The 14,055-nt window shown below is 47.0% G+C and overlaps 1 protein-coding gene across 1 annotated transcript in view; it reads left to right on the top strand.

Moving 5' to 3' along the window:
* LOC131813468 (ral guanine nucleotide dissociation stimulator-like) overlaps positions 1 to 14,055 on the top strand; it is a 166,874-nt gene that overhangs the window by 68,370 nt on the left and 84,449 nt on the right. The window lies entirely within an intron of this gene.

The raw sequence follows: 14,055 nt of genomic DNA, 5'->3' as shown, positions 1-14,055 counted from the left end.
CCTACAACAACAGAATTCTCTATGTGAATATGAAGCAGAAATCATACTTTCTGATACGTACATGCAAAACACAGAAAGCATTTCTTTTTATGTTACAGTTCATAGGAATACTACCCTAGATCATTTTAAATTCCCGTATGTTGAGCTTTTTGCTGCATCTTTCATATATCAGTGCTTTGATAATATATTCCTAGGTCATTTATCTGTGCCAAAAATTCTGATGCTGTCTCACTTTGGATGCAGAAATCAGTAGAAATCAAAAAACAGTGGCACTTTACTGTGTTCTCAGTGTTATTTACTTCATTTGATCTTTCATTTGAACTCAACTTCTAGTAGGCCAGAATTTTTACAATGATGCTATTTACCAACTGTGTGAAAATCACACATCGGAAACTTCCTATAGATTTTTTGTTTGTTTGTTTGTTTTTACTTCCTATAGTTTTTAAGTAGACCAGTAAATAAGTTTTAATTTAGCAAAGCAATTTAATTTTACTTAAGGAGAATGACTTGAGAAACACATGTTTAGCTTAAAGTGGCTTTTTTTTTTTTTAAGATTTTATTTATTTACTCGAGAGAGAGACAGTGAGAGAGAGCATGAACGAGGAGAAGGTCAGAGATAGAAGCAGACTCCCCATGGAGCTGGGAGTCCGATGCGGGACTCGATCCCGGGACTCCAGGATCATGACCTGAGCCGAAGGCAGTCGTCCAACCAACTGAGCCACCCAGGCGTCCCTAAAGTGGCTTCTTAATGTAAGTACAATTTGAGAGAATAACTCTGTAATGTCACAGGAGCCCAAGAAAGCATTATTTATTTATGTATTTATTTATTTTTAAGATTTTATTTATTTATTTGACACACAGAGATCACAAGTAGGCAGAGAGGCAGGCAGAGAGAGAGAGAGAGAGAGAAGCAGGCTCCCCGCTGAGCAGAGAGCCCCATGCGGGACTCGATCCCAGGAGCCCAAGATCATGACCCGAGCCGAAGGCAGTGGCTCAACACACTGAGCTACCCAGGCGCCCCAAGAAAGCATCATTTAAAGGCACAAGTATTTTTGGCCCATCAGGTTTATCTTGTTTTCTGAGCTGAAGTATAGACTTGTCAGTGGTCTTTGTTAAGTTAAAACTTTTAAAAAATTATAAGCACAAACTTCATCTTATTTTTGAACAGAAAATGAAATGTGTGAAGGGAACCTATAATTTTGCTTTCACAATGATGACTACGAAAAGCAGTTATTGTTTCGAAAAGGAATTTGAATAGGAGTTGTTCATATCGCTGGTCCTTGCTTTACAAGTTACATATATATACATATTCCTAAAGAATCATAATTAAGGCAAAAGTTGGTAACTGAATCCATGAATTCTACAGAAAGTGGAAATATGGGTGCTCAAAGACAATGCTACAAATTTAAGACTGTCTTAAGAACTACTTAACCATTTCAGCGTTCATATAGAGGACGATTTATGTCCTTTTGTTTGTTTTGGGCACAAATATTTTTCTTTTTACTAGTTCCTCTTCCTTAATTTTAAGTGGTGGTGTTTTAAATAGCAATGCTGAATTCTTACTCTAGGTGCTCTGTAAACCTGCTTGTTAGAACAGCCACATGAAATGTAATTTTAAGCATTAATTTAGCAATTTACCATTAACATACAGCATTTGTGATGTCAAATCCTACTTTAAAAAAATAAAGGTCTCCTAGGGAGAACAAATACAAATTCATCAAAACAACCTGTTCAGAGGATAATCATTGTTAAAAATTAAAGCACACATTACTCTATTACTAAGCCCCTGCGTGGCCCCTGCTTGGAAACATTCATACAGTGTTAAGCCCTTAGAAGTTTCCATGAAGTATACCAAGAGTAATCCCTGAAGTTTGGCTAAAATGCATACATCTCAGCCATATGGAGGAATAAAACAACCACCCCTAATTGACTCGATACCTGACAGACACAAGCGTTGAAGTCAATTTGCTCCCAGCTGAGTTTACCTGGATTGTCTTCATAATAACGTGGGTCTTACCCAGTTTGGAAGGATGCGAACATAGATGTCATATGCTATGATACCACCTGTGGACGTTTACAGGTTTTCTATGAGGTCAAAATTCTAGGAACTCTAGGCTATTTAAGTAGTGCCCTCAAGAAAATTTCAGAGTGTTGGTTTCAGGAGCAGAGAAGAGCAGACACCCCTGCCGGTGCAGGGCTTGACTGACACGTCGTACCTGTCCGCTCTGAAGCAGTGTCACTAAAGGAAATGTTACAGTTCTAGCAAAAGAATTCATCTAGTTCTGCTGTTGATATTGTTAGTCGTGGTAATAGTTATCTTGTTATCTACACTATGCTGTTACAGTATATGTGTTATGGAACCTTTTGAGATAGGAGCTTCCATTATTACACCTAATGGGATAGCACCCTTGTAGTGTGGATGCATATAGCATCATGCTGTATGAACATACACAACTACATATGAATACATGTTTATGTATATACACTATGTGTGTGTATGTGTATTTTTTTTAAACTTGAATCACCTCAGATCCCAGTGTGATCATGCGTAGCTATATAATTTGGAGCAAATTACATGAACTTTCCTTTTTTTTTTTTTTTAAGATTTTATTTATTTATTTGACAAACAGAGATCACAAGTAAGAAGAGAGGCAGGCAGAGAGAGAGGAGGAAGCAGGCCCCCGCTGAGCAGAGAGCCCGATGCAGGGCTCAATCCCAGGACTCTGAGATCATGACCTGAGCCGAAGGCAGCGGCTTAACCCACTGAGCCACCCAGGCGCCCCTACATGACCTTTCTAATAAGGCTATTCCCTTGTTTATAAAATGGGGCCAACCATAGGATTTACACTCCGGACCATTGTAATGAAATGTAATGAAACCATGTAATGAAATAATACATGTGAAGCCATTTGCTTTACACATAGTAAATCTTCAATATTAGTTACTATTGCTATTTTAATATTAATATTGCATAGGTACACCTTGTTTTTTATAGCATTCTAATTTTAAAAAAGGGTGGTGTTTTAAATTTTCCTTTTCTTCTAGGATGTCCCCATAAATAGAAACAATCAATATCGGTAAAAATTGCTTTTTCCTGAGAACACAGTTTGTTGGAAAATTGTTCTCTTCCTTAACTTTTTCAAAAATTCAGTTATTTCATATCCTTATAGCTTTCCGTGAAGATTGTGAAGATGAGTTTGCACCCATTTCATGACCGAGCATTCTCATGAGTAAGAAACAGAAGATAGATCTATAGCTTTTTTCTGGCAGTGAACAAAATCTGCACTTTACTTTTGTACTGTTCTGTCACCATTTCTCTCAAAGAATAGAGGAGAGAGAGAGAAATAAAATTAATTAGCTTGTCTTCAGAATCTTAAAACTCAAGTGCATTATTGACCTTTGTAGAATTGGCCCTATTTTGACTTCCATATGTCAACAGTCCTGAGTTTTTTCTGTTCCATACATAGTCATATGAAAATACAGCCGTCCAAAGTCTGACATTGTGATCCCCAGTGTTCGGTGTCATGTTTGTACCATGAGGAACTGTGTATTATTTCTACAGTAACTGATTTTAACAGTGACTTTATCATTGCCATGGTATTTTTTCCTTCAGTTTCCTTACTTTACTTCAGCTATGTATTATTTATTTTGCAATGAATTTTCTTCTCCTGTGTTAGGATCTTACCCAGTGTGTTACATGCCAAGAAAAACACATTACTGTAAAGAAGGAACCACCTGAGTCCCTGGGAATGACAGTGGCAGGGGGCAGAGGAAGCAAGAGTGGTGAACTGCCCATCCTTGTAACCAGTGTGCCAGCTCATGGCTGTCTGGCACGTGATGGACGCATCAAGAAAGGTAAGATAGGGAGGGCTGGGAACAGTGAAACTCCTCCCATCTTCTCCCTGCATGCCACTCATGTTTGAAAAAAGTAACAAATAGTCCCCAAATTTTCTATTAAATATGATTTTTTAAAAATCTTCTAAATTGTCCCTTCCATATATAAGTGTAAAACCTCTCTCTAAGGTTAGAAAAACGCCTAATGGGAAGGAAAATTGCTGCAGTTTGATGATGTTTTCGTTCTTTTTTTTTTTAAGAATTTATTAATTTATCTGACAGACAGAGATTACAAGTAGGCAGAGAGGCAGTCGGGGGGTGGGTGGGGGGGAAGCAGGCTTCCGGCTGAGCAGAGCCCGATGCGGGCTCGATCCTAGGACCTGGGATCATGACCTGAGCTGCAGGCAGAGGCTTTAACCCACTGAGCCACCCAGGCGCCCTTTCCGTTATTTTCTAATGTTTATTTAGATCATTGCATTATTTTATGTTGGAAAAAACCCTCCAAAAAATAAAACACTCATCTTTTCCTTCCTAACCTTTTATATAATCCTCGTGGCCCTTTTTTTTTATTATATTACTTGGCAGGGCAACAAACACTTTTTTTTCTTCCTTAAGGAAAAGATGCTCAAATCACAAGTTTCATTTCTTTGTGTAGACCCAAGGATCTCTTCTCTTTAAGTATTCTGATACATTCACGCTGAGCAAACTCTGTAGGACTATATCTATAAAACTGTGTAACTCTAAAACAGTTTATGTTAAAAATTCATTTCTAAGAGCAAAAGATCAAATAATTTTTGAGCAGGAAAGAACTACAGAAATCACTGAAGCCCAAAGAAGAGAAATGAACATGCCCAGGTCCTGCACATTAGCAAAACGAGGTCTAATGACTTGGACTTCCAGTCACATCACAGTGCCTCAAGCCACATTTTTTCCTATATATGATGAAAATATCTTAAAGTTTTGAGTTGTTTTGGAATGTTTTCCATGAATTGGATTTTTCCCTCGATATCGTAAGAATGACAGAGATGTGAAAAAATTACAAATAACAGGATGCATAGGGAAGGTAATGACTTGGTAGCTCATTTCATTTTCTTGTTTATTCCTTTGGACAGGTGATATATTGCTGAATATCAATGGCATTGATTTGAACGATTGAAGTCAGAGTGAGGCCATGGCTATGCTAAAAGTCAGCGCCGCGTCCCCTGCTATTGTCCTGAAAGCACTAGAGGTCCAGACTGTCGAGGAGGCAGCCCAGGCTACTAAAGAGCAGCCAGGCACCTTCAGTGAGAATGAGTAGGACTGCAGCTGGTCCCAGTCGTGGGTCATGTGGCTTGGGCTTCCAAGGTACTGAGAGCATTTCAGCAGTTTCATATAATAATCGTAATGACAACATTTCTCATTATGGAATATAGTAAATTCATTTGTCCAGGGTGTGAGGGGGAAGGTACTGGTCAGAGATGAAAGTGGGAATGGCATATCAAGTTATAGAAGAAAAGGGTAATTTTTTCCTTAGGTTATTATATTTTGAAAGATAAATTTAAGGGGCCTCTAGGTGGCTCAGTCGGTTAAGCGTCCAACCCTGGATCTCAGCTCAGGTCTTGTTCTCCGGGCCATGAGTTTGTAAAAAAGATTTTTTGTAATTTTTAAAAAATTAAAACATTCTTAAAAAATAAACCCTTTACCTTATTAAAGGTAAATTTAATAGTAAGAACTAAGCTAAAAAGACTTGGTGTATCTGTTTATAAAAATGAATAAAGCCATTCTGTCCATGACTATTAAGAAGGTTCTCAAGTGGGCCAGCCATGAGATTTGGATGTTCATGCTCTTGCTTTAGAAAAGCTGTCATTTACCACACGTGTACATGCTTAGACTTCGTGTGCATTTTTCACCAGAAAAAACAGGTCAAAGTGTGGGGCCTTTTGAAAAGCTTTACTAAATCCCCTTTCTTAATCTTGTTAACTCTGTCTAAAAAGGCAGGATGTCAGAACTCAGTTTTCATTGAACATGAGAGACTCCTTCAGCCAAACCACGGGTGTCCGAGAGTAGGTCTTCTCACCACCTTCGGGACTGTAACCCACCAGGACATTCTGTAGTTGGTCATTGTCTGCTCATGAAAGTGTTTCAGCTCCTGATGAGTGTTGTATATACTTCGGTATTGAAGTTGGAAGAATGTGTATTACTGTCTTTGTTTCTAGATCACTTTAGAGGAATCCTAAAACTGAACTATGATGAAACTTTCTGATTCTGAGCCAAGTAGGAAAATGACTGATTTTTTTAAATAAAAATAAACAATAAGAATGCCAGTTTCTGAGACATCTAGCTTCATTTGGATGTAATTTGTAATAACTAGCATTTGTATAGTGCTATGTGAGATATATATATATATATATATTTTAAAAGTACTTTCACGTAAAGAATAGCAGAAAAATCCAGGATGAATGGAATTCATTTGTCTATCATCTAACTTACTGACTTGTCCTTGTGGTAGTGAAAAAGACCAAAAAGGCCTGAAACAGTAATAGAATTCATATCTCAGGGCCCTGTAGGCATAGATTGGAATGGTTGCTATGAAACCATGGCCGTTCTACCTAATGGTGAGGGCTCAGCCAGCAGAGGGAACTCATTTATCCTCTTGAGTACTCAGCCCGATACACTGACCTGTCACTTGAAACCCAGCATGTCAGAAAGGCCCGGTCCCACACCAGTGGGGGAGAAGTGGTCTCCTCGGCGGCGCAGGAGCCGAGCGTGTGCACACCACTGCCGTTGGCCAGGCCATGCTGGCGCTCCGATAGTTCTTGTTACCTGGTGTTCCGGGTGTCCAGCTCCCCAAAGAAGTCCAGAAATGTTCACCCCATTGACCAAGGACTCCCACTCCTAGTGGCTTTTGGCCAGCCTGCCGTGTGGGAGCAGGCCTGTCTTGGGCAGGACTGCCAGGTCGCAGGTGGACAAGGAGTCTGACTGATCTCGGACAGGAGCTGGCAGCCCAGGACCCAGGTTCCCACATGGGTTCCTTGGGATTTTGGTTTGGATGCGTACCCTGTCCTCTGACTTCTCTGCCTCCATGTCTGTCCCCAGGGGGGAGCATTTTCAGGTGAATCACAAAGAACAATGATATTTCAGATGAACAGTACACGGGATAATGAAATCTATTTGGGGGGTCTGCCTGTATTGAAAGGGTGTCTATCAGTCCAAGGTCACTATTCTGTGGACTCCTGGGGGTTGTGTGTTGTGTGCAGACCAGTATACACAACCAGGTATTGGGAGGGCCACTGCTCTGTGGGTACCAGCGGCTCTTTCCAGCACGTCGCACACCACACAGAGTAGCAGCTCTGCTCTTTCTCAAAAGGGAGGGTCATTCTCTGCAGTTAGCTGGCGGTGTACCAGAGAAAAGAGTCATTTGTTTTGTGTTGTGCTGTTTCATTGTTTCTTTTAGCAGAAGATTCAGAAAAACGAAAATACCTATATCGTCTCTAAAAAAGTTTGAAAAGAGGGGAATCACTCTTATGTTCTGCAGACACACACAGAAGGCCATATTGTAGTTTTCCAGGCAGAGGAAAATCCAAGTTGAGGTGAAGTGGCCAAGACAGAGAGAAGAGCAGTGGTTGCAGGGACTGGGGGAGGGACAGAGCAGTGAGCGATGAGGAGTGCGGGTGTCTCTGTGACGGAAATGTCGTAGAATGACATGGTAGTGCAACACTCTGGATGGACCTAATGAGACCTCCATATCCCACTGCAAAGGATGCGAGTAAAATGTTATATAAACTCAAATTCTACTTTATTTAATAAATTAAATCTATGAAGTAATTATAGAGGTGAACACAGAATACAAATATGATAAAAAAGGAAATGACTGGGGAGGGGGATATATGCTCTGGGGGTCCAACCAGCACGAGCTGCTGCTCAGGGGCCTAGCCTGCTTGCTCCATGGAGACAGGGGGCGGCAGCTTGTGGGCCCAGCCTGCTTGCTCCACGGAGGCAGGGGGCAGCAGCTCAGGGACAGCAACCTGCTGGTCATCCAGTAAAGGCAAAATGCCAGGTGGCTCTTCCGTGGCAGAGAAGTGAACGAGGGCCCTGACGACCATCTGCCCTGGTCCCAACGGGTCAGCTGGGGTCACTGGTCTCCCTAACCCACTGTGAGCTGCTGCAGCAGGGATGGTGGAGACCAGCTCAGGCTCCAGAGATGTAGCGGGTGCCAGAGGGGCTGCTGGAACAACTTCCAGATTTTGCTCTGGGGCCGGTGCTGTAGCTCCAAGAAGAGAAAGCATCATCAGCTTGATTGACTTCCCTTTTGCCTTTCCCTTTCCCCACCACTCAGCGTGGCCTGCGTTCAAGACCCAGCCCCCAGAAGGTATCCCCGACGGAAGCCCATGGGGACAGGGATCTGAGACGACTCACTCTCTTCGGCCCAATTACAATCTACGGAGGCTTCCTCAGGGTGGCCCACCCTGCCTCCTCCTCAGGCCCACACCAGTTACCCCCAGTCCTACTCACCCCCAGCCTCTGGCTCCGTGGCCTCTCTGGGAGGGCATTGACTTTCTGGCAGCAGAACCTGGGCACGGCTCTGCAGGTCCGAGCCCGGCACATAGACCTGCAGGTAGGCTAGCAGCGTATGCAAGCTGGGAAACTCCGGAGGCTGCACAAAATCCCCTGGATACTTTTCCACCCAGGTGTTTAGGATGGCATAGATGGCCCTGGGGACAGACATGGAGACAGAAAAGTCAGAGGACAAGGTATGCATCCAAACCAATATTCCAGGGAACCCCTGTAGGAACCTGGGCCCCTGGGCTTCCAGCTCCTGTCCGAGACCAGTCGGACTCCTTGTCCAATTGCGACCTGGCAGTCCTGCCCGAGACAGGCCTGCTCCCAGACGGCGGGCTGGCCAAAAGCCTCTAGGAGTGGGAGTCTGTGATCAATGGGATGATCATTTCTGGACTTCTTAGGGGAGCTGGTCACACTCCTCAGTCTCTCTCCTTGGCCACGAGCCACTTCAATTCAACTGCATGTGCCCAGGGAGGGGTGGTGTCTGGCCTCTTAATTACCCTCACTGCACTTGCCTCTGCTCCGTGAAGATCCAACCGAGGAGGGAACAAAGGGACTCTGTCTCTAGCCAGGCCTTCCCAGGACCCTCCCCATACCTCCACCGTTACCTCCTCTGCCCGTTCACTAGGTGCCATGAGAGTGGGTCTGTTTCCACTGACACTCACCTCCCACAGGGTGTGGGATATCTGCTGCTCCCTGGGCTCTACAGGGTCATCACTCTCCCTGAGCCCCCTCTGGGCACCCAGCATGCAAGTGCCAACAGACTGCTGTGCGATGGTTCCTAAATCTTGCGTTCTGGGTCCCAGAATTTGGCAGAGAGAGGTTTGGGAGGTGGTACGCATAGAGCATGACCCTCTCAGGGGTTGAAGCTGTCCTCCATGCCCCTCTGCTCCACAGTGCTCACACACCTACCCCAGCTCCCCAGGGCACCTTCCTAGTTTCCAGTAGAAGCTCTCAGACCTTTACCCTAAAGCAGGAATCACAGAGGTGTTCATGAAGGTCCATCAGCCCCTTGAACTCACAGGACCCTCACTACCCTGCTGGAGAGGGAAGGCCCTCCTGGAGCAGCCAAAGCTTACTCACATGTCTCGCTGCTCCTGGGATCTCTTGACCTCTTCATACGTGGAATAATAGCACCCGAATCTAGAGGAGGCCAGGGGGCATCACATGAGATGTCTGTGGATGTTGCCTCTCACCCTCTGACCCTCGACTAGCCTGCAGCCCTGGGGTGCTGTCTGTTCTGTGCCGGGATCCCATTCAGCTCCGAGATAATTGCCTCCATCTACTAGGGCTTCCTGAATGCTTGCTGAATGAAAGGGCCCCAACCAGCCCATCACGAACATCTGAGGGGGCCTGGCCCTGCTCACCCCCAGGGATGACTGTTCTGGATTCATCCAGACACAGACCCCAGAAAGAATCTCAGATCTCCCTTTCAATGGCAAAGGAGCCCTGCTCAAGATCACAGTGAGAGTCAGGGATTAGGCAGAGGCTTCATCATGAGGGGCATGGGAATGTTCAAAGAGCATGCCCACAGGCCCTCCAGCAGACTTTTCCACCGGCGCAGGCTGCCAGGTATCCTTTCTGACTCCTACCACTGAGTCCCTATAATACCTCTGCCCCAGTTAGGAGCAAGGGGAAGTTTGGGGAAGCTTGGGGACCTGCCAAAGTCTCACAACCAGGCATTGGCCTAATCCCACGGGGCAGTTAGGGGCAGGGGAGGGTGCTCACCTTGCACATAGTTGGTCCAGCACCTCCCCGGTGCCGGCAAAGGTGTCGTATGTGTCCAGAAAGGTGTGGACACAGTGTAGATCTTGTCTGAGGACGGCAGGCACCAGGTGATCAATGGCGGCCTCCAGCTTGTCGGCCCGCTCCGCCATCAGCAGTGAGGTCCTCGTCCTCTTCCTGGTTGAGCCATTTTCCCCCTGAGGTGAATCAGAGGAGACATGAGTCAGTGCTGTGGCCACCAGGAGGGTTGGGGCTAGGAGGGCAGAATGAGCCCCCAGATCTCAGGGACTTCTGCAAGAGGTGGGACAAGAGAGCCCAGAGTCCGAAAAACAATCACTGACTCAGTGTCTCATTGGGTTCAGCCTAAGGCTCTTGGTTTTGCTTCAGGTCATGGTCTCCGTGTCCTGAGGCTGTGCTCCTCGTAGGGCTGTGTCCATAGGACAGTGTCTGCTTGAGGATTCTGTCTCTCCCTTTGCTTCTCCCCACTCTCCCCCTGTCTCTCTCTCAAATCCATCCATCAGCCAATCAGTTAAAAGCCTCTAAGGCAAAGAGAAAATGTTCTTGGTATCCATACAAAGAATTGAAGGAAATGATGTCTGAACTTGCTTGTTTCTCAGGTCCCTTTGTGAGCGGAGTATGGATAGCACGTCCCTGCATGAGTGGCATGGATCCTGTGATTTCTGATAACATACCCCATTCTTTTTATTTTTTTGAAAGACTTGTTATTTATTTATTTGACAGAGAGGTCACAAGTAGGCAGAGAGGCAGCCAGACATAAAGGGGGAAGCAGGCTCCCCACTGAGCAGAGGACCCCACGCCCCCGACGTGGGCCTCGATCCCAGGACTGAGAGACCCAGGACCCATGACCTGAGCTGCAGGCAGAGGCTGAAACCCCTGAGCCACCCCGGCACCCAACATATCCCATTCTTGAGACGAGAACACAGAGATGTTTAAGGCGAGAGGGCTTAGGATAAGAAGGCACAGAGGCTGCTTGATGAAGCACTGTGCCTTGGCCAGAGAAGGGGATTACATCCAGTCCTGCCCCAGTAAAGGGCTCCATGGCTGTGATCAATGACTGGCCTTCTGGACTGCCATGCAGTGCAGTGCAGTGAGGCCCCTGTTCCTTTTCCTTTGTGTGGGGGGTCCTAACAAGGTGTTCCATCAATACCAAAGCGCAGAGCAAGAGACAGAGTAACATGGGCCCCATGTCCATTTGGATCAAAGTCTCCCAATTCACTCTTACAAATAATGATTTGCAAGACTTGCAGAAGCTGAGGAAGGACTGTTGGGGCAGTGGGGGCACCTGGGAGCACGAGTTAGGAAAATGCCTAGGCCAGGGCAAAAGGAGTCTAAATCAATGGGATGAGACCTGGTCTAGTCTCTTTAATGATACTCCTATAAGTATTAGGACAATGGCTGTGCTTCTGTCCAAGGCGTGGGCAGGACCATGTGGGCCAGTTTGGGGAAGAGATGGGATGCAGATTCACGGGAGTACAGGACTCTAGGAGGCCTGGTTGGCTTCTAGGAAGTGGGGCCCTTGGTGCTGCATGGGTGCCCCAGTGGTCGGGTCTCCCCAGCACCTGCACTCACCCTGAGCCAGCGCCAGACTCTGTTGGCCCTGTGCGGCTTCTTGTTCTTGGAGGAAGGAGAGCAGGCAATCTCCTCGGTCACCTCCTGCACCATGTCCTCTGGAGCTTTCTATAAAGACAGTGCCCGGCAGCCAGGCAGGAGGCCTTAGAGCCCTGTCTGGAGGCTTTTGCTGGTCTTCAGACCCAGGGCGCTCCATTCCAGACACACCACAGCCCAGGTGGCAGAGCCCTCCCCCAAGGAGAGAAACGTGGCCCAGCTTCAGGGCCTTGGATGTGCTCTGGCACAGCTCAGAGTCACCTCAGGAATCCCCTGTGCACCCTGCCCACCCTGACATTGGTGTGAACAAGAAGGGATCACCAGGGTATCCACTGTACTCACCCTCCTCCAGCCCATGGGCAGGAACCCCCACATATCCCTCCTCCCCTCAAACTCCAGAGGAAGGGATGGGGCTACCCTAGGATGGTTCAGAGGGGTGGGCATCGCCTAGTCTCCTCAGAAGTAAGTACCTTATGGCGTCTCCCTCGAAAGGACCTGCGGCATTGGGGGGGTGGTTTTAGCCAATGTCTGCAGCATGGGATCAAGTCATTTTCCTGGGGGTTCTGGTACCCAGAGCCCCGGAAACTAGGTACACAACAGGAAAACATCTTTCTGTGTCTAGGTCCTGAGTCCAGTAACCCTGCTACTGGACTAGACTGGCTGCCTGGTTGCAGGGGTTCCAAGTTCTGAAGGCCTTTGTGATCCAGGCAGTGACATCACTTCCTGATATGCCCTATCGGGGCCCACTCCTGGTTGGACCCCTACACGAACAGTGCTCCCGTCTGCCATCTCCTCTTCCCCCTTCTGCATGCAAGGACACAGTGACCCCAACACACCCCTCTCCACAGGCCCCCAGGGAAGGTCTGGGAGCAGCCAGCGCCCCAGCTTGCAAACACACCTGGTTTCAGACACAAGTCTCTATTCTTACCTGGTTCAGACCCTAGATAAGCCATTGTGGCAGATAGGGATGGTCTTCTTGCCAAATATGGATGATTCCAGCATGTCTTTCTATCAGATGTCCACAGGCATAGGTTGGATAATAGCTATGATGTTAGAGGAGTGCTTTCACAGGTAGGAAATACCTCCCACCCAATTTCCTCCCTCCTGTCAACTTCTTGGAATCTGCTACTAATCAGATCCCACCCCACAGTCCATCCTGGGGTGTGTGTGTTTCTGTGCACCTGCACACAAGCTCCTGTGTGCACACATATGTTCATCGGTGCTCACATTCTGGAGTCCCAGAAGAGGACAGCCCCACTTACAGAGGGCTGGGTAATAGCTTCCCAAGGTCTTAGGCTTTGCATTTTCAATGCAACTCTAAAGAAGGGACTGGAGTCTTGGCCCTTGATGGTCAGAATGTACCCTTACCCCTAGAGACCGCCTGTCCCGGAATGCAGGCCAATCTCTCCTTTCCAAAGGGTGTGATGCAGATGGTGGTCCATCCAGTGGGTCGCCATGACCCGGGATCCTCCTCAGACAAAAACCTGGGCATGTCTCCTATCTAGGAGACCAATGGTCACCCTCAGCCCGATAACATTTCCAGGCCAACAGCCACTTCCTTCCAGAAAAACTTTTCCAGAGCCCCTAGTGAATGGCTAGGTTGCATCCAGGACCCCAACTTTGAGGACACTCAAAGAGCTGGGTTCAAGCCTGCTAAGCATCCCTACCAGTCTGATTCTGGGCAAGGCCCGGACCCTTCATGGATCTTCACAGTCTCCCTTCGGGGACTCCATTGGTTCCCCAACTCCTCTGTAGATATGTTTGTGGGACCCCTCCCCAGAGTGTGGTCCGGACTTGGTGATTCACTTTCATGTCACAGAACGTGGCCACGTGACCCAAAGGCCCTTCTGAGATTTCGTTCGAAAACTCATTGCCCAGCCCCATGTTGACTCGGATCCATGTTCTCTCTCCAATCTTCATACTGGAGCACAACCTCCTAGGTTGAACCATGACCCAGACATATGCCCGTGGCCCAGCCCTGTGGGCCCACAGCAGACAGAAGTCAGGTCTTTGAGATGGGCTGTATCTGGCCCATGCCCCTGAGTGCACTCAGGTTCTCGGTGAAGCAGGTCCTCCCTTGGTGTTGTCATCAGCCCAGTTTAAGGAGAGACTCTGGCAGGAGCCCCCAGCAGAGCACTGCTGGATTCCTGATCCCCTGAGACCACGAGGCAGCATTTGTTGGTTCAGCCACTGACTGTGGGGAAATGCAGTCACACAGCCCTGGGAGAAGGGCACTGATACTGACCAACTTCCCGGGTACTGGCCCTCTTCCCCTCCTACTCTGGTCCTTCCTCAGCTTCTCTTGCCACCCTGGACCCCTTTCTAACCTCC

The sequence above is a fragment of the Mustela lutreola genome, chromosome 13 (assembly GCF_030435805.1).
Source record: "Mustela lutreola isolate mMusLut2 chromosome 13, mMusLut2.pri, whole genome shotgun sequence".
In the NCBI taxonomy this organism is placed as follows: Eukaryota; Metazoa; Chordata; class Mammalia; order Carnivora; family Mustelidae; genus Mustela; species Mustela lutreola.
This window is presented reverse-complemented; position numbering and strand designations above follow the sequence as displayed.